Source organism: Monodon monoceros, unplaced genomic scaffold (assembly GCF_005190385.1).
Source record: "Monodon monoceros isolate NGI ecotype Baffin Bay Population unplaced genomic scaffold, NGI_Narwhal_1 Super_Scaffold_21, whole genome shotgun sequence".
Taxonomy (NCBI): domain Eukaryota; kingdom Metazoa; phylum Chordata; class Mammalia; order Artiodactyla; family Monodontidae; genus Monodon; species Monodon monoceros.
The window spans coordinates 138,885,336-138,905,405 of NW_021703778.1; positions in this window are offsets into that span (position 1 = coordinate 138,885,336).

Consider the following 20,070-nt stretch of genomic DNA (forward strand, 5'->3'; position numbering starts at 1 on the left):
AGAAAGACATGAGTGCTTAGAGAGAGAAAACAGCAGATCAGGATACAAGAGCAGAGCAGGTAGAGGTGTTAAATGATGTGGTCTGGAGAGACCTCACCTGAGTAAAGACTGAAGGACGTGAGGAAGGTTCCCAAGCTTCAGGTTGAGGGAATAACTAGATGGATGGCCTTGGGTGCTGGGGTGGTGCTGTGTTTGTTTAAACACAAGGACAGGGAGAAGGCCAATGTGCCCAGAGCCGGTAAGGGTGGGGACAGTGGGGGGAGTGGAGTCAGGAAGTTAATAGGGGCTTGATTGTGAAGGGTTTTATAGGCTTTCATTCTGAAAGAGATGGGGGATGTATTCATCTCCTGTGGCTGCAGTATAGCAAATTACCACAAACTTGATAACTGAAAACACCAGAAATGTATTTGCTCACGGTTCCAGGGATCAGAAGTAAAACTTCAGTTTGCCAGGCTGAAGTCAAGGCGTCAGCATAGCTGTGCTCCACAGAGCTCGAGGGGATCATGTGTTCCTTGCCTCTTCCAGCCCCAGGTGCAGCATCACTCCAATCTCTGCCTTGTGGCCACATTGTCTTCCCTTTTGTTTGTTGGCAAATCTCGTTCTGCCTCCCCTGAATCACACATGTGATTGTATTTAGGGCTCACCCAAATAACCCAGGATGTTCTCTCCACCTCAAGATCCTTCATTGTATCAACAAAGGCCCACCTTTTTGGGCCATATACGGCGACTCTCACAGGTTCCAGAGATTAGGACATGGATATTCTTTGGGGGACCACAGGGAGCATTGTGGGGTTTTGAGCAAACCTAATCTGATTTACCTTTTACAAAGACGAAAGGATCCCTTTGGTAGTGGGGGACAGTATAGAAGCAGGAAGAATATAACAGCAGGGAGGCTATTAGAGTCCAGGTGGGATGATAGTGGCTTAGTTCAGGGTGTTAGCAGTGGAGATGGTAAGAAATGATCAGTCTGTGACTCTATTTTGAAAGTAGAACCAAGAGAATCCACTAAAAAATTAGATATGGGGTGTAAAAGAAAGACAGGAGTCAAAGGTAACTTCAAAGTTTGGGGCCTGAGTAACTAGAAAAATGGAGTTGCCATTGACTGAGAAGGTTAGGGCTGTCAGAAGAGCAGGTTCGAAGGAGAAGAATGATAGTACCTTTTGGACAAGTTAAGTTTGAGGTAGAGATGCCAAGTAGGCAGTTGTATACGCTAGCCTGGAGTCCAGGAGTGAGGTCTGGGTTGGAGATCTATAGATGGTATTTAAAGCTAAAAGACATGATGAGATCATCAAGGAAATGAAGTCAGAGAGAAAAGAGAAGAGGCTGGAGCCCCAGGGCATTCTAGCCCTGAAAAGGTAGGGAGAAGAGGATGAATCAGAAGAGACTGAGAAGGGTTCATTGAGACAGGAAGAAAATCAAGAGAGCATGAGGTCCTGAAAACTTAGTGAAGAGAGCATATCAAGGAGAGAAAGGGTTCACTCACGTCAAATGATGCTCATAGGTCAAGTAAAGCGAGGACTCTGGTTTCTCTTTGGATTTAGCCAGTTGGAGGTCGTTTGTGATCTTGACAAGAAGACTGTGATGGCGTGAGTTTAGGAGAGATGGGAGGAGAGGAATTGAAGACAGCTAGTACCTCCATCTCTCCAAGGAATTTTGTGGCAGAGAAATGGGATGGTAGCTGGTGGGGGAAAGAAGAGTCAAGAAAAAGGTGAGGTTTTGTTTGTGTTTGTTTTTTACTTTTTACTTTTTATATGGGAGCAATAACTGCATGGCTATCTACTCGTGGGAATGACTCAGTAGAGAGGGAACCCTGATGATGTAGGAGAGAGAAAGACAGATTGCTAGAAGGGTGTCCTTGGAAAGACAAAAGGAGCTAGATGGATATTCATCTGAGCTAATGTACATAGAGGCAGAGTATGTGTGAGACGCTGGTGGGGGCAGATGCAGTAGTGGGGATCTGTGGAAATTCTCTTCTGATTACTTCACTTTCTCAGAGACATCTGTTGAGAGCAAGGATGGGGAAGGAGGTGTAGGGAGTTTGAGAGTCATTTAGGAGAATAAGGAGTGTATGGGATGGGGGTGGCCTCACTCCTAGTGGGTGTGCTCTGTATGGATCTTTGTTAATGGATTTGGGGTCTGGAGAACCCTAATATTACCAAATCCTGCAGCCACATCTTCGTTGAGGATGATGGAACATGAGGCCTTAGGGAAGGCACAGTTTTAGGCCATTAATTAGACTTGGTATGGCCTATTTTACAAGTCTTTTTTTATTTTTGACTTTTTTTGTTGGTTTGTTTTAATATTTATTATTTATTTACTTATTTGGCTGCACCGGGTCTTAGTTGCGGCATGTGGGGTCTTCGTTGCCATGTGTGGGATCTTCATTGCAGCATGCAGTATCTTTTAGTTGCAGCATGCGGGATCTAGTTCCCTGACCAAGGATCTAACCTGGGCCCGCTGCATTGGGAGTGCGGAGACTTAACCACTGGACGATCAGGGAAGTCCCTACAAATCCTTTTTTGCATGAAGCTTTAAAGCCTGGTGGGAAATACTGTGAAGAGAGCTTGGGGATAGAATGGCATCTGGAGCCTTTAAACAAAGGGCTGCTCTGATCTCAGAAGTTGGGGGTGTGGGCAGAAAAGGAGCAGCCCTAAAAAGAAATGTGGCCACAGACTCACCCGAGGTCAAAGAAAGCACATGCTGTGGCCTTCCTGGGCAGATGACTTAGGGTATAGACCAGGATGGCTGCTTAGCCTCAAATGCCCTCTGACCCAGCACTGGGGGCTTCCTTCTAAATCACCTGACAGAAAGGACCATGAACTGAAAGGGCCAAGCCAACATCTGGGAGCACGAAAGGGCTGTGACCATTTAGGGGCTGGGGTGAATATTCAGAGCCGTAGTCTCCCCCGTGGAGGACAGCAAGAGCAGTGAGCAGTGCAGTGGAACAGAGACAATGGCAGCGAGTCACATGACTCGCCTGGGTTGCGGCTGCCCCACAGGTGGGTCACTAGCCTTCTGACCAGAAGGGAATTAGCCAGGCTCCCAGACCTCATCTCGTAACTTGTTCTTCAGAAAACAGACACTGCCAAGTGGCCTAGCCTCGTGCAAGTTGGCCAGCCTTACTGGGGGGGTTTGTCTAACCCTTCCCAGAACCGAGAGGAAATGGGGGAGACTGAAGAATGTGGATTAATCACCTCCAGCTGCTGACATGCTGCTGACAGCGGCAGATAAGAACGGATGACTGGCATATGCTGAATGCAAGCTCCGACAGCGTTCTACTCGACTGCATTCAGATGGCTGGTGTTCAGGGTACTTGAAATTATTTATTTAGATCCATCAGCCCTGTTCGGGAAGCCTGACTAGTGTCAGCAGACACATGTGAGGAGCCACAGAGCAGATGTGTCAGGGCTCACACTTGCCCAGCCCGTGCACTGCCTCCCCGCCCCATGCAGTTCTGAACGTACTTCCTCTCCTCTTCCTAATTGTGGAAGAGTGAAAGGGGCCTGGGTCTTAGTGGTTCAGGCAACTCTTGGACTATCCAAAGTTTGTGTGTTATTAATTCCTGTACCTCCCAAGTGAGGAAAATATATAATTCTTTATGAGTATCTAAAATGGAGCAAAGGAGTGTAGCAACCTCATGTAACAGGGCCTCACTGAGTAGGGGAAGAAGTCATGATGCTGGGAGTGGGCCACTAGCCCTAGGATCTTGGGCAGGACCTGTTACCTCTCTGAGCCTCATGTTCTCATGTGTAAAATAAGAGAATTAGATCAGACTAAATCAGTGCCTTTTCTTTTCCTTTCCTTTCTTTTTTTCTCTCTTCTCTTCTATTCCCCTTCCTTCCTTCCTTTCAATATGGAACTATTTTCTCAAAAAAAGAAAATAATTTCACTGGCCTTACACTTTTCCTTTGTTCTTGTTCCTAGCTTTTTAGGGTGAAACTATCATTCACATAGTAATTTATGGATAATCTGTGGTATAGCCCAGGGTTCGGTGAACTCTTCCTGTAAAGGGCCAGATAATTTAGACTTTGTGGGCCATTTGGTCAAGTGAAAAAGCAGCAATAGACAATAGGTAAACTAATGGGCATGACTGAGCTCCAATAAAACTTTATTTACAAGAACAGGTAGCAGACCAGATTTGGCCCATGGGCTGTAGTTTGCCCACCCCTGGGATAGCTCTGTCAGCAATCTCTTCCCCTCTTGAGCCCTGTATGAGAACTCCAAAGTTAAACTGAGTGAGGGGAAAACTGAGACAAAGGACCTGGTTCACTTCATTTCCCTACCCCTAACCCCAAAAGCATTCACCTCACATCCCAGCCTAATAACAGAAGTTCACAAATATATGCTCTATAGAGAATATTTTCTAGTTAGAGATAAATTACTGTATATTCATGAAGGGAAAAGAGGAGAAAGACCAAACACCAAATTGTTGTTGACTCACCTGGTGAACAAATTGGCAACCATTCACCTCTGTCCCATAGGGCCAATGGTGAGTCCAGAGCTGGGTCCTGGAATCTAAAGGGTCCTGCCATCTTCTCCCACCACCGCAGAAGCCCACACAATGCCCCTGCCTGCTTGCATAGTACTTATTGTATAATAGCTTCCAAAAAGTCCCCATGTCAGGTTGTTAATCATATAATGAATCTGCCTATGTAAGGGTAGAAATTCTAATAAAACCCTCGTGTACAATATTTTACAGTAACAGGGAACACGTACAGGGCTATTTGGTCAGTCCTCTTCTTCTGCGTACTATTCCTCCCCACTTCTAGGAATCACTTCCTGTGTGATATGAGCTCAAGGAGGGCCCAAAGCCACCCCTTTCCTGCCTCAGGACATTTGCACATGGGCCCCAAACATTTGCTGTTTCCTGGACCTAGATCACTCTTCCTCCAGCTCTTTCCCTTATTCATTCCTATTTATCTCTCAGATCTCAGTTTACATATCATTTCCTAAGAGGTACCTTCCTGCGCTTTCCAATGTAAATTAGTCCCCTCTATTATCCTCCCTTAGTAGTCTATCCTTCTCCTTCATCATATTTATCATAAATGTTGTTATATTTTTATTTGTTGTCTTTTGGTTTAATGTCTGTCTTCTCCAGAAGAATTTAGGGGAAGAACATGAAGACCATATCTATTTTGTACAACACTGTATACCCAACATCACAAACTGTGCAGTGAGTTGGCACTTAGTTAACATTCGTTGAATGAATGGCCGTCATTTGTTGCTACTGGTAAAAGAAAAGGCTGACATTTTTGCAGTGGGTCAGAGTCCAAGCACTCTCTCCACTCTGCAACTTGGACTGAGGTTCTGTTATGGACTGAAAGTTTGTGTTCCTTCAAAATTCATTTGTTGAAATCCTAACCCCAAAGGCAATAGTATGAGGAGGTGGGCCTTTGGGAAATGATTACGTCATGAGAGTGGAGCCCTCATGAATGGGATTTGTGCCCTCATAAAGGAAACTCCAGAGATCACTCTCACTCCTTACTGCCTGGTGAGGACACAGTGAGAAGACGTCAGTCTGCAACCCAGAAGAGGGCCCTCACCAGAATCCAACCGAGCAGGCACTCTGATCTCCAACTTCCAGCCTCCAGAACTGTGAGAAATGAACTTTGTTGTTATATAAGCTACCTTGTTTGTGTTATTTTGTTATAGCAGCCCGAGCTGACTAAGAGAAGTTTTTAGTAACTACACAAAGGACTATTTACAGGATATAAGTGATAACACTCTGGGCACTGCACTGACAAGGAAAAAAAAGAGATGGGAAGGGGGAAGCAGGATGAAAAGTCCACAGAGTACAACGTCTTGATTTCCAAAGTGTTAAAGGAAGCTTTAGAGCTCCAGTCAGTGTGGGCTTGGGCTGTGTCTTTCATCTCATGAAGGTTTTCTTCTCCCTTAAGGAGAACTACCTACTCCTTGACACTTCCTAAATTTATGGTAACCCTACTGCTGTCTCCACTCCACACCCACACCCCAACACACCCAGTTACTTGGTCCACATTTGACTGTGACCAAACAAAATCTCTTCCCTGAGACACCCAATGCAAACAGAGAGATTCAGTCTCTCCATGACCTGTGGATCAGAAAAGCAGAAAAGATTTGTCTGCAGATAAAAAAGAATCAAAAAGATGTGATGGAAGGGTCTGAGGGGAGGTGGAGAGAGAGCTTTAATTGTTCCAGTCTTTGATTATAGCCCTTTTATGAAGTCCAGCTGCAAACACCCTCAGGTGATTTGAGAAATCTACCTTTTTGATTAGGCAAGTTACCTACTGAAAAATGAACTCTAGGTAAATATAATGATTTCACATAGTCCATTCTGTTTAACCCTCATAACAGTACAGTGGGGGAAGTACTGTTATCCCCATTTTACAGATGTTTTTTGGCTATAAGAAATTATCCTTCATTGAATGCTAGTGAGACTTGAATTCTAGGCTTAATTCTACCATGACTGCATCGTCTGAAGCAAATGAACTTTTTTCAGCCTTTCTCAAGAAGCAATTTTAGACTGATGGAAAGGGTCAAGAATCCTGCTTGTAATTTATGAAACCGATGATTGTGACCTAGAAGATTTTGAATGGACCGGAAGCTGTCAACAAGCTTGGCCTCAGTCTCCTCATTTCAAAGTGCATGAATTGGATTACACGGTATCCAAGATGCCTTCTAGGTCTAACACTCAACAGATTATTTTCTGGCTTCAATTACCAAGAGGTTTACTCTCAATTATGAAAGAGCTGGAAATGGCTAATAAATTTGGTGATATATTTGGACAACACAGTTATAGACCCACTTGTATCGCAATAATTCTTTCTGGCTCTGAAAAACCTTTGAAAATTTTATTATGACTACATGGATCATTACTTGGCAAAGAAATTCCCCCAAATCCTGATCTATGAACACAAAGAATGATGTGCCAGGATAAAAGGATATAAAAATAAAATCTATTAAATTACTGACAATAAAAGTCAGGGCTGAATTTTCCTGAAAATGAACCAACAAAAGCTACCAGCAAAACTGGATGAGCTGAGAAAATACAAGCTTAATTGACTTACCCCAAGTAAGTGGTTTTCAAATGAATGTTTCCCAGTTCTGGGCATCCAAGACTTTCTTGAAATTGTTTAATAGAGAAAATTGATCCCCAAATTTCCTTGATTTGGGAGAGCTCACTGAGAACTTCGACCTTGACTGCCATCTTCACCATGCTGTTCAGACACCCCATCTTCACACGTTAACATTCCTCGAATGAATGAAATTCCAGAAAACCAAGATCATATAACCTCACTGCACTAATGGGGAAACACATAAACAGAGCCTACTAGCCTGGATCTCACTGAGTTTCTAAACTGAAAACCCATTAAAGGATGGGTTGATAGTCTACCAATGTTATTGGCAAGCACTTTCCAAAACTGTCACAAAATTTGTAATCAAGTGAAATTAGGAAACTACTTATGTTTTTCAAACATTCAAGATGGAGAAAAACCAGTTCTATTCATAGAATAATTCCTGGCAAATATCAGGTGTCCAATAAGTGATTCTTAATGAGTAAATTAGCTTTACATTTTTATACAGCTATCAAAGTTTTTAAGTGTATACACATAATGTTTACATTTCATTACACATAAAAAGACAAAATATTTTCTTATTTTGTATTATTTGTCTGTTAATTCTTCACCTCAGTTTGAATGTACACACCTGCTCAGCCATTCCAAAGTATATTCTTCCATATTGCTTTTTGAGTCTCATCTTCTGACCTTGAATGACCTCATCACCTGAAGCTTGAATGAGAATGGGGGAAACTCCATTCCCGGACCATTTAAGAAGAGTCCTTTTCCTGTCAAGGCAACGAAATATTATTTTGCTCCCCTTGCCACATGGATATATATAGATACAGATACAGATATAGAGACATAGAGATATAGATGTAGCTATAGGTGAATAGATATAAGCAGAAATGGAGACATATATTTCATTTTTACTTGACTTTGTCCTGAGCAGTAAAAATCCTGAATTTACCTCTTCCTGCTCCAAGCAGGTGATGCGGTGGTGTCCCTAACCTGTAACAGAACCCTTCATCTTCATTAGATCACCAGGTCACTGGCCTTCATTAGCCTGCTGCAGCCTCTCATTTGATTTGCATTGCAGGTTCCCTATTTAGGTAATGATTCTAATTTTGAAAATCTCCAGAGGTTATGGCAAAGAAGCTGGGCCAGAAAGAAAGATGGACGGAAAGGACAGAAGCGGTGCTGCCTCCCCTCACCCCTGCCCCGCCCTGCATTCTCTAGAGAGAGACAGGTTGCAGGCTGGTTGGCATCATGGGGCTTGGGGGCCTGAGACTTGTTCTGTACTGTCTTTTCTTCGGTAAATGAGCATTCATAGTTAATGCCTCAGAAAGCTTGACGAAAGGAAACCAAAACTTTAGTCTGAAACCATCAAAGGCATTTAAAAGGCACCAGCTCCTCTTGTGCCCCGCTCTCTTCTATATACTACACAACTGCCACAGCAGCTTGCCCCCTCCCTTCTTGCCTCAGGGCCTTTGCACATGGTGCTCTTTGAGCCTGGATCTCTCTTCCCTGATAAATTCCTACTTATCTCTTGGGTCTTGGTTTATATATCATTTCCTAAGAAATACCTCTCGTGGCCCCCTGCTCTAAATCAGTTCCCTCTTTTATTCTCATTTTTAGTATCCTAGTAGCCTCCTTTACCACACTTATCATAAGTGACACTATATATTTATTTATTGTCTTTTGGTTTAATATCTATCTTCCCCAGAGGAATTTAGGGGGGTACTGTAGACTGAATGTTTGTGTCCCCCCTCAAATTCTTATGCTGAAGCCCAAATCCCCAATGTGATGGCATTTGGAAGTGGGATCTTTGGGAGGTAATTAGTTTTGGGTGAGGTCATGGGATTGGAGCCCTATATCCATGATGGAATAGGGACACCATGATGGAATTGGTGTCCCTATAAGGAATGAAGAGACCAGGGCTTTCCCTCTGCTGCATAAGGACACAGAGCAAAGGTAGCTGTATACAAGTCAGGAACAGGGTCCTCACCAGAACCTGACCATGCCAGCACCCTGATCTTGGACTTCCAGCCTCCAGAACTGTGAGAAATAAATGTTTGCCATTAGTCTATGGGGCCGTATCTATTTTGCATAGCACGGTATCCCCAGCATCTCACATCATGCAGTGAATTGGCACTTAATTCATGTTTGCTGAATGAATAACCAATTGTTTGCTGCTGTTGATAAAAGAAAAGGCTACGTCTTTCCAGCGGGCCAGAGCCTGATCTCACGCTCCGCCCTACAACCTGGGCTGAGGGTCTTACTAACAGCAGGACTGCTCACAGGATGTAAGTGAGACACTCTGGTCTCTGCCACAAGCATTAGCAAGAAAAAAAGAGTTGGGAAGAGGGAAGCTCAATGAAAAGTCAACAGAATACAAAGTCCTTGTTCCCAAAGTGTTAAACAAGAAGTTAGAACTCCAAGCCAGTGTGGGCTTGTGCTGCGTCTTTCATCCCATGGGGGTTTTCTTCTCCCCTGAGGAGAACTACGTACTCCTGACACTCCCCAAACTAGGACTACTCCAAAGCCGCCCCTGCCTTTGGCGAGTTCATGATTTATAGTTTGCTCCTTCAAGCAGGCAGCACCCAGACGCTTGTCTGAACCAGGGGTGCTTTTGCAGTCTATAAGGTCAACTAGTTGTTTTCATTTCCTATGGATACTGTAACAAAGTACCCCAAATTAAATAGAAATTTATTACCTTACACCTCTGGAGGTCAGACGTCTAAAATGAGTCTCACTGAGCTAAAAGCAAAGTGTTGGCAGAGCTGTATTTCTTTCCGGAAGCTCTAGGGGCGAATCCCTTTCCTTGCTTTTTCCCCTTTTTAGAGGCTGTTTGCATCCCTGGGTTCACGCCTCCTTCCTTCATCTTCAAAGCCAGCAACATTGCATCTCTTGGCCCAGTCTTCCACGATCACCTATCCCTCTTCTGTTTCTTCTGTTTCCCCCTTTTACTTTTAAGGACCCTTGTGATCATATTGGACCCACCCATATAATCCAGGATAATCTCCCTATTGCAGGTCCTTAAATTAATCACATCTGTAAAGTCACTTTTACCACGTAAAGTAAAATCATCATAAGTTCTGAGGATTAGAACATGGACATCTTAGGAAAGATTCTCCCTACTATACTGGTAAATTATTCCCAGTCTCAAGAAACAGATAAAAGAGTTTGTAGCTCCACCCTGCCAGTTCCTTTGAAGAGGCAGGGAATATAATAAGAAAGAACTGAGGATTACAAAACAAAAGGAGTGGGCTTCCCTGGTGGCGCAGTGGTTGAGAGTCCGCCTGCCGATGCAGGGGACACAGGTTCGTGCCCAGGACCGGGAAGATCCCACACGCTGCGGAGCGGCTGGGCCCGTGAGCCATAGCCGCTGAGCCTGTGCGTCCGGAGCCTGTGCTCCGCAACGGGAGAGGCCACAGCAGTGAGAGGCTCGCGTACCGCAAAACAAACAAACAAAGAAAAAAAACAACAAAAGGAGTGGCAGAATCCTAATGGCAATGGATCCCATTCTCCAACATGTCAGCCACCACAGTCAATAAAAGCCACCTGTGAAAGCACTTCAGGTCCTGAGAAAGCTACGTTAAATACCAGATTGGAGTAATGTGAAGTCTCTGATATTTGCTAACAACAAACTTGGGGTACTTAGAGGTACATTTCAAAGCCATTTGTGTCAGGAATTGTTTCAGCTGCAAATAACAGAATAACCACATACCAGTGGCTTAAGCAATAAAGACATTTAATTATTTCATGTAACAGAAAGCTTAGAGGTAGGTTGGTCCAACATGGAGGCAGCAACTGAGGGTCAGCAAGGACCTAGGGTCTGTCCATCTTTCTGCTCTGCCTTTCTTAGTAGATCAGTAATGTCTCCCCTCATGGTGGTAAGATGGCTGCCACATTCCAATAATCATGTCTTCCCAAAATGTCATCCGAAGCACAAAGGGCAAGCATGGGGAGGAGGACTGTTTCTCCTCTTGCTACTCTCTCTTTTATCAGACAGGAAACCTTTCCCAGGACTTCACTGGCCATTCAGGTCACTGGTATTCCCTGGCGAAGAGGAATGGGATTCTATGATTAGCATAGATCAATCAGAAGTTGTCCTCTGTGTGTGTGTGGGGGGGGGGAACATTGACACCCCAAGTAGAGTTGGGGCTCTGCTAAAAGAGAAGAAGGGGAATGGCTATCAGTTAGGCAATCAACAGTGTCTGCCATATAAACATTAAGTGTTACCTATTTTTTAAAATAGATCTTTACTGGAGTATAACTGCTTCACAATACTGTGTTAGTTTCTGTTGTACCACAGAGTGAATCAGCCATATGCATACATATGTCCCCATATCCCCTCCCTCTTGAGCCTCCCTCCCACACTCCCTATCCCACCCCTCTAGGTCATCTCAAAGCACCGAGCTGATCTCCCTGTGCTATGCGGCTGCCTCCCACTAGCTCTTTTACATTCAGTAGTGTGTATATGTCGATGTTACTCTCACTTCACCCCAGCTTCCCCCTCCCACCCCGTGTCCTCAAGTCCATTCAGTATGTCTACATCTTTATTCCTGCCCCGCAGGAATGGTTCATCAGTACAATTTCTTTTCAGATTCCATATATATGTGTTAGCATACAGTATTTGGTTTTCTCTTGCTGACTTACTTCACTCTGTATGACAGACTCTAGGTTCATCCACCTCACTACAAATAACTCAATTTCATTTCTTTTTATGGCTGAGTAATATTCCATTGTATATATGTACCACATCTTCTTTATCTATTCATCTGTCGCTGGACATTTAGGTCGGTTCCATGTCCGGGCTATTGTAAATAGTGCTGCAGTGAATATTGTGGTACATGTCTCTTATTGAATTATGGTTTTCTCAGGGTATATGCCCAGTAGTGGGATTGCTGGGTCATATGGTAGTTTTATTTTTATTTTTTTAAGGAACCTCCATATTGTTTTCCACAGTGGTTGTATTTTTAACATGTTAATGTATAAATAGATAGATCTCCATTCAAAATATGGCAAGCTTTATGCTCAGATCTGAGATATTTATCAGACTAATCCTCTCATCAACTGGATCAGAACAATTTTGGTTCAAATATACAGTTACTCTAAATTTATCTGATTTTATGTTAAAAGGGGAGCATTAAACTTTGTATTCATGGACAAATTCCCATGGAGTAATCATCCATTAAAAAGTTATTAATTGAGTACCTACCATATCCCTGGCACAGTGGCTAAGCAGCAGGACTGAGATCTAGTTCCTCTTCTCGGGTGATTATAATTAGGATGGTTAAGTGTTATTACAGGTACAGGTACATGAGACCAGGGAATGTGTCTAGGGAGAGCCCCATCTTGGCGTTAGGGAGAGTTTTGGAAGATGTGACGTTTAGAGAGATCTGAAGGACAAATGAGTAGCCAGATGATGCATGGGATGGGGACCAGGCTCTGGGGTGAGCAGAGGATGAGGGAGTGCTCCAGGCAAAGGGACCAGCCGTGCAAAGACTTGGAGGTAAGAGTACTCAGGAAAATTCTGAAAATAAATATAATTCACTGTGGCAGGAGCAGAGTGTGACTGGTGGTGTGAGAAGAGAGATAGGCTGGGGTTACATCATGAATTTAGACTCTATCTCAAGGACAGTGGGGAGTAACATAATCAGATTTGCATGTTAGAAATCCAGGTACCAGGTGGAAAATGGATTAGAGAGGATCAGTGGTAGTTTGCGTAATTGGCCCCAGTGCTCACTTCCGCCTGCATCCACACCCTTGCCATGGCCTCCCAGTGAACTGAGTGTGCTTCTCCACCTCTTGACTTTGGGCCAGGCCACATGATCTGTTTTGGCCCGTAGCAGGTGGTAGAAGTAACCATGTGCCATTTCTAAGTCTAGGCATTAAGAAGCCTTGGGTGTTTCCACTTGCCCTCCTGTACCTCTGTCTTTGCCCAGGCCCATGGGGCCCAGGAGGAAGATGGGAGACAAATGGAGCACAGCCAGCCCAGCTGCCCCACAAACTCATGAGAGAAATAACTGTCTTTGTTTTTACGAGATGTTGAAGTTTTCAGTATGCAGTATTATTGTGACTATTGCTGAGAGAGTCACACTAGAAGCAGAGTGATGTATTAGGAGACTATTGTAGCTGTCAGGTGAAGGCTTATGGTCACCTGAACCAAGATGATGAGGGAGGAGATGGAGAAGAACAGAGAGATTCAAAAGAGACTTAGAAAACAGAATGCCATGACACGGTAGCTTATAGAGAGGAATTAGTTTAGAATGTCTCCTGTGGTTCTTCCTTGGGTAACTATTCACTGAGATGTGAATATAGGGGGAAGATGATGTGCTTAGTTACATTGAATTTGAGGCACCTGTGAGATGTCCAAGGGCAGTGGTCCAGTAAACATGGGGTCTAGAACTTGAGCGAGGTCTCATCTGGGCCATAATGCACATATACGTGGGTCTGAATAGGGACCATCGGGGGAGGGTATAGAGCAAGAGGAATGTGAAGGGTAGAACTTCGAAGAGACCAGCATTCGAGGACAAATGAACAAGAGTCCTCAGAGAAGAGCGGCCAAGAGAAGGAGAAACGTCCAGGGAGGGTAGTGTCCTGGGAGCAAAGAATGAGAGGGCTCTACAAAGGAGGGTGTGGTCAATTGTGCAGAAAACTGGTGAGCAAAGAGGCAAAGAGTTTATAAGGAATCATAAAGATTTACCTAATTTACAAACAAAGAAAGGAAAGAGATTTTTGCCCAAGAAATTTCAGACAGTCCCACAGTAGATGAGTCAATAAAGCCCTAACCACAAGAACAGATGCTGAGATTCACTGAGGTGTTCAGAAAACGAGCAAAAGCACGATCCAGGGCCTTTTGAGTCATTGTTTTTCCAGGTCCCTCTGGGTGAGTGGGTGCCTTTGAGCAGAACCTTGCCTTACCTGCAGCAGATTACTGTGTCATCCAGGCCACTCCACCCACAGGCCCTGGCAACCCTGACAAGTCCGTGAGAAGCAGCGTCTGTCAGTGCCAGGGCTGGCCAAGTCCCACTGACTCATTTCCCATTGACTCAGGTGAACTTTCTGAGTTCCCTGGAGGCCTCTGATGGATCCAGCCTGGCTTGTGCTGGGATCCAGGATGGCTCCTGCTTTCAACAGCACAGCCGGCTCTCTTCCCTCGTGTTCTGAGTTCCGTAGACCAGCTGCTGGCTGAAATATCGATACCCCTTCCATGGTGTTCCAGGAGAGTGGGTGAGACGTGAGCCCGTAGAGGAATGGGATGCTAGCACAAACGCACGTGGCCACCCAGCCCAGCGCAGGACTTGCAAGTTCTAGAGGAGCAATTACCACATTTACGGCCTCGGCGATTGCTCAGGTTCGGGAATGCCAGCTACTTGAAGTTTGTTTTCCTGTTCAATTGAAACTGACATTTCCCCAAGACTGGATTACTTTGAAATCCAGAAATTGCAGCTCAGATAGTTCATAAATTTATTTCTGTTCCACCTTGTAGCAGTTATTACAAAGACTGATCATCCAAAGAATATGGGCTTTCTGCTTTTTATTTCCTGTTTTATTGCAGTCACCTTTTAAGATAGGGTGGTGTGGTCAGCAGGGTGTAGGTGGCTCACAGGCAGTGGGAAAGGGTGGAACTGAGTAGAGAGAGGCGTTCTCTCACTCTCATGGACTCCATCTGCTGCCTACTCTACCCAGCCCCCTGGAGGAAGGGTCTGGAGAAAGATACCAAGGGTCCTGGGAGGAAGGTGCAGAAGGGGATGAGTTAGGAGGTACCAGAAACCCCCACCATGCTGGAGATAAACCCAGAAGAATTCGAGTGGGGCAGCTATTCTCTCCACCTCCGCCCCCTGCAGCCACCTTTGGGGCGGGTATAGAGAGGGTCTCTGGTCAGAGGGAAGAGATGATAACCCCAGACTTCTGGAGAGGCCCGCTGGGACTTCAGCTGTCTGATAGTCATCAGACCTTGTGTGAGTGCGTTGGGTGTGTGGATGAGACAGAAAGAGAGATTTGTTATATAAACATTTTCCTACTAGAGGTAGACCCTAGGTAAGGGCCTAGGAGCTCACCAATAAATTGTCCCTGTCCTCCAGAAGCTCCTAGTCCTGTGGGGTCACTGAGCTGAGAGCCAGGATGGGTGGGCCCAGGTGTGGGGGAGCGCTATGGAGAGCTTCCTGGAGGAAGCGGAGGTTTCTGCTTGGAAGGCCCTTTGATGTGAGATAATTGCCTTCTAAGTGGTTAGACCCGGGCTCCTGAAACAAGAAAGGAGGCAGGTTGCGGGGCAGAAGCCTCCTCTACGAGTGACAACTGTGCTTTTGACCGTTTAGCAGGGTGTGAAGAGTCCTCCCACTTGGTGTCCTGGCTCTGTCATTTGCTAGCTCTCTGGCCTTAACCTTTTTGTGCCTCTGTTTCTTTATTTGTAAAAAGGGGGCAAAAATGGCTTCCCTCATAAGCTTGCTGAGAGGATACAATGAGAAAATCCATGGATCATTTGAAGATGGTGCCTGCACATGGGAGCTTAGTGCAGCTCTGTTAATGGGGCAGGCCCTGACTTTGTGAATTTCAGAGGGGACAAGGAGGATGAGGAACAGCCAGGGCCTGCGCCTTTGTTCCTTGGGCCCTGTTCATGCAGAATAGAGGGTTGACCCAGTCAAAATCAGCCTGAGAGTTAACTGACAACTTATTTTAAATGAGCAAAGGAGAGCAAAGTTTTTCTTCATCTATCACATGTCTTATTATCATCCTCACTTATTCCCTTGTGAAATAAATGGCTAGGAGCACAGTCTACCTTTCCTAACTGGGAGAATGAAATCTCAATGTGCTTAAATAACTTGTCTGAAATCCCGCACTGAGATTATTAAAGAGTAGGGGTCTGAACTCTGATCTTCTAAACTACAGGCCCAGGCCTCTTAAGCAGTCACATTGCTCCCTGTCATCTGCTACCCAGCAAAACCTGCTCACACAGGTGGAATGATTTCATCAAGTAAGCCATGCTCAGAAACAGAAAATGTCACCTTAGGTGTTTTCTTGGATGTTTGATTTTAATACCAAAGCTAGTTCTGACCATGACGAGCAAATACCAAGTGATTGATTCTCTTAGGTTTCTCTGACAGCAAAGAATGGAGACTGAGAAGGAAGGAAGGGTCACCAGAAGGGAACAGGGAACACCAAGTGACTATTACTGGTTTGAGTAGGGACTTGACTTTGCACTGTAACTCTGCTTGGCTATTCATCCAAAGGAAAATTGTGGCTTATAATTAGAGAAAACCAGTACCTGGAATTATTAATAATAGCAAAAAAGTTGTTTGCACAGCAAGTAATGTGTGATAATGTTTGGTAATTGATAGTCATTTCTATTATTTAAACACTAATTAATTCTTGTACTAAGCAATGTATTGACTTAGGGTGTTATGGCAGCCCTCCTAGCTTAAAATAATCCCTTACTGTTTTCTTTAGATAATTAAAATGCACTGCTTACTTGTTCTATTTGTAGCTATTGATAGGAATGAACCTTCTGGGAGGGCTTTATGGGCAGTTTAGGCAAAAGCGACCACATGAAAGATTTGGTCCTTCTAAGGAGCCAGCCTGATACTTTTCTTACCAGGAGAATTCCCAGAACATCCCTTAGTAATTTGTCCGCACAGTCCCCCTGTTTTTGGCTTTACTTGACCCATCTGTGAAATGAGAAGAGTCAAACCTGTGAACGCAGCTGCCATTCTGCAGCAATGACCCAGCAGGTCTGGCTCTGACAAGTTGCAGGGGAAAGTCCCTCCACCTCTCCAGGGCTGTGGGCTTCCTCTCTAGGCCTGTAAAATAAGGGAGAGGGAAGTCGTCATCCTTACAAGTTCTCAGGGCTCTAAATTGAACGAGTTAACAGGATCAGTGAATATGCTTTCTTGCAGGTGCAGTGAAGGCTCTGATTGCTGAAAAGAGAAAAACACACAAAAAGATTAATGGACCAGAGTGTCACTCAAGGATTCACAGCCAACAAACGTGAGCTGTCTGTTCCTGTCTAGTATCTCTGCATCTTCCTGAAGGCTGAGTTTTACTATTTGACTCCTTCTATCCCTTTAAGTAGCAGGCTGCACATAAAATAAAATCTACTGAACCTCAGCTGAGGCTCTAGGCCGATGTCTTATATGAGATATTCCAGAGTATTTTTCCAAGTACATTTATAAGATGGGAGTCTTTACATTCCATTTATTGGGCATATTAATTTTGATTTTGTTTTCTTCTTAGCAAGAGAGACAAAAGCTCTCCTATAAGCTGTCAGTTCTCGCCTCACAAGGTCAGAGCTGAAAGCCCCATGAAGGAAAAAAATCAACTCCAGAATGCAAATATGTTGTATTGCTACTGCCGGCTTGTGGTTGTGCAGGTCAGTTGGTTTCAACAACCTTGAGAGATCAAGATCATGGATTAGCATTTCTTATAATTCCATGAAATTTGTTCAGTTGCATGGCTTCATATCACAGTCTTGGCTCCACCCAGCTATATGCAAATATTTGTTGCTGGTTGTAAGAAGTGTTTCCTCTGAACTGAAGCTTAGTGCTGGATTCTTGTTGCCTGTGGATGCCCCCTCTTCTCCATCTTGGACCAACCAATGCTGAGCCCTTTCCTGAGTCACGGCTGGAAAGGTTAAGTTTCTTGGCACAGGAAGTTTTGTCTGCTTGGTTGAATTTTGACTTTCAGATGGTATTCTCCAGCTCAATGGCTGCCCCATCATCCTACTGAACAGGTCTAATGTCAGGCCTATGCCTTTCCCCAAATTCATTTGACCTGCCTTGAATAAGGTGTCATGAGCCTTGTTATAACCTGTCCTGAGATACAATCACAGACAACACCTCTTGGGATATTACACAACATTTGGAAGAGGTCAAACAAGGAAACATGGCTACTTTTTAATAAGAAACTTATCAGAGAACCAAAGGGCTACCCCCAACATTGACTCTGGACTTTCCCTCCGCTGGAATTCATTGAGAAAAAATATGGATGAAAACAGCTAAACTATTTTTTAAATAAAAAAATAGTGAGGAGGGACATGCCCTAGACATTAAAATATAATATTAATCTGAAATAAATAAGCATTTTGGTATGATCACAGAAATAACATATCAAGAAGAAATAACTTAGATATAGAGCTTGATATTTACAATTGAGCTCTAATAAAGAAAGAATTACAAATTCAATAAATGGATTTGGAGGAGAAAAATAATTAACTTAGATATTCCTCCCATAGCATTTTACAAAATAATTTTCAAATAGATGATATGGGTAAGACAGGTATATATACAAAATGAAACTTAAAATCTCATAAGAAGGGCTTCCCTGGTGGCACAGTGGTTGAGAGTCCGCCTGCCGATGCAGGGGACACGGGTTCGTGCCCCGGTCCAGGAAGATCCCACATGCTGTGGAGTGGCTGGGCCCGTGAGCCATGGCCGCTGAGCCTGCGCGTCCGGAGCCTGTGCTCCGCAACGGGAGAGGCCACAACAGTGAGAGGCCCGCGTACCATAAAAACAACAACAACAACAACAAAAATCTCGTAAGAAATTGTAAAGATTTTTTTATTTAACATCTACATGGCGAAGGACTTTTTAAGCGTTAAAAACAATGGGTGAAGATCAAACAGATTTGACTAAATAAAAATTGAAAACATCTGTATATTTAAAGTGTTCATATTCAAAGACAAACTATGGGAAAATGTTTACCAGGGAGGGCTTCTGGGAAGATAACAGTGACAACAGCATGGTTTTTAAATCTCCCAGAATTTCCACATAAAAATAGAGTAGCTAGATAGCAAAAAATTAAAAATCCATCGACAACATTTACAACAAGGTTAAGTGAAGAGGTATCCTCCATATCCCAACATAGAAGCAGGTGGGTCAGACCACCAATAGCTTCAAGATCTTCAAAGTACCAGCATGTGTAGCCGAGGCAGCTGGGGAGTGGGGGGGCAATCTGACAGAGTGTGGCAGGCTGAATTGAGGACAGCAGATAAACTGAGGAGGGGTTTTGCCCAATCCAATAGTGGCGAATGAGTACAAGAAGCTCTGTGAGGACGTCTTAAGGGGCCCTAGAGCAGTCTTTATCCTGCCATCCAGAGTTCCTCTATGGGAGAGTTCTCAGTAATTTTACAGGTTGTAGTAGTTTTTGTACTGTTATTCTGTTTTGTGTATAAGGTGGAATGAAGCAAATAAGTAATTATGGAATATTCTATCATCTCCTAATTCCTTGAGAACGAGGATTTTTGGCATGAAAGAAAGGAGTACAGATACACTATAGATGAGGTTAAGTGAGTATAAGTGAGTAAAAACCCTATAGTCTTGCAATTGAACTGGAAGTATGAACCAGTATGAATACCTGAGGTGGGTGCATGTATGTGTTCAGCTCTGCTACAGTATGACATATGTGTTCCTAAAAATTGCCACAATGGGCAATAAAAACCACAGGGCTTATGGTAAAAATGGTTGTAAGGGCATAACACTCAAAAATTTCATTAGTGACACATTTTTTTAAAGGATAGAAATTTGGCCAAAATGGTAGCTCAGTTCTATACAGGTCAAATGAGTCAGAAATACATAATATAAATACTAATATAAATACAGCACTTTGCCTTGAAAAAGACCTGAAGTTTGCTTGTGGAAGTGGGCGTTGAAAGGCTTGTTAGTTACTGTGAAGTGGTGGAAGGAGGCTTACCTGAAATTGGATGGTAGTTGTATCAGATGTGGGTGGCTGGCTAATTGTCTTCTGTTGGGCATGGTGCTGAACACCTGAGTTACAGCCTTTTGCAGCCTTAAATCCTGGGTCATGTTTTTCTGTCTTTGAGATGGAGGCCCTTTAAGGCACGCATTTATAATACACAGCTATTTCATCACAACTGAAAATAATGGATTGGCCAAAAAGTTCGTTTGGTTTTAAGTAAAAATAAAAGACACAGTTTTCATTTTCACCAAGAACTCTATTGAACAACATATTCACTAACAGAACAAACTTTCTGGCCAACCCAATATTATCCAATGTACAGCTTTCTTCTCCA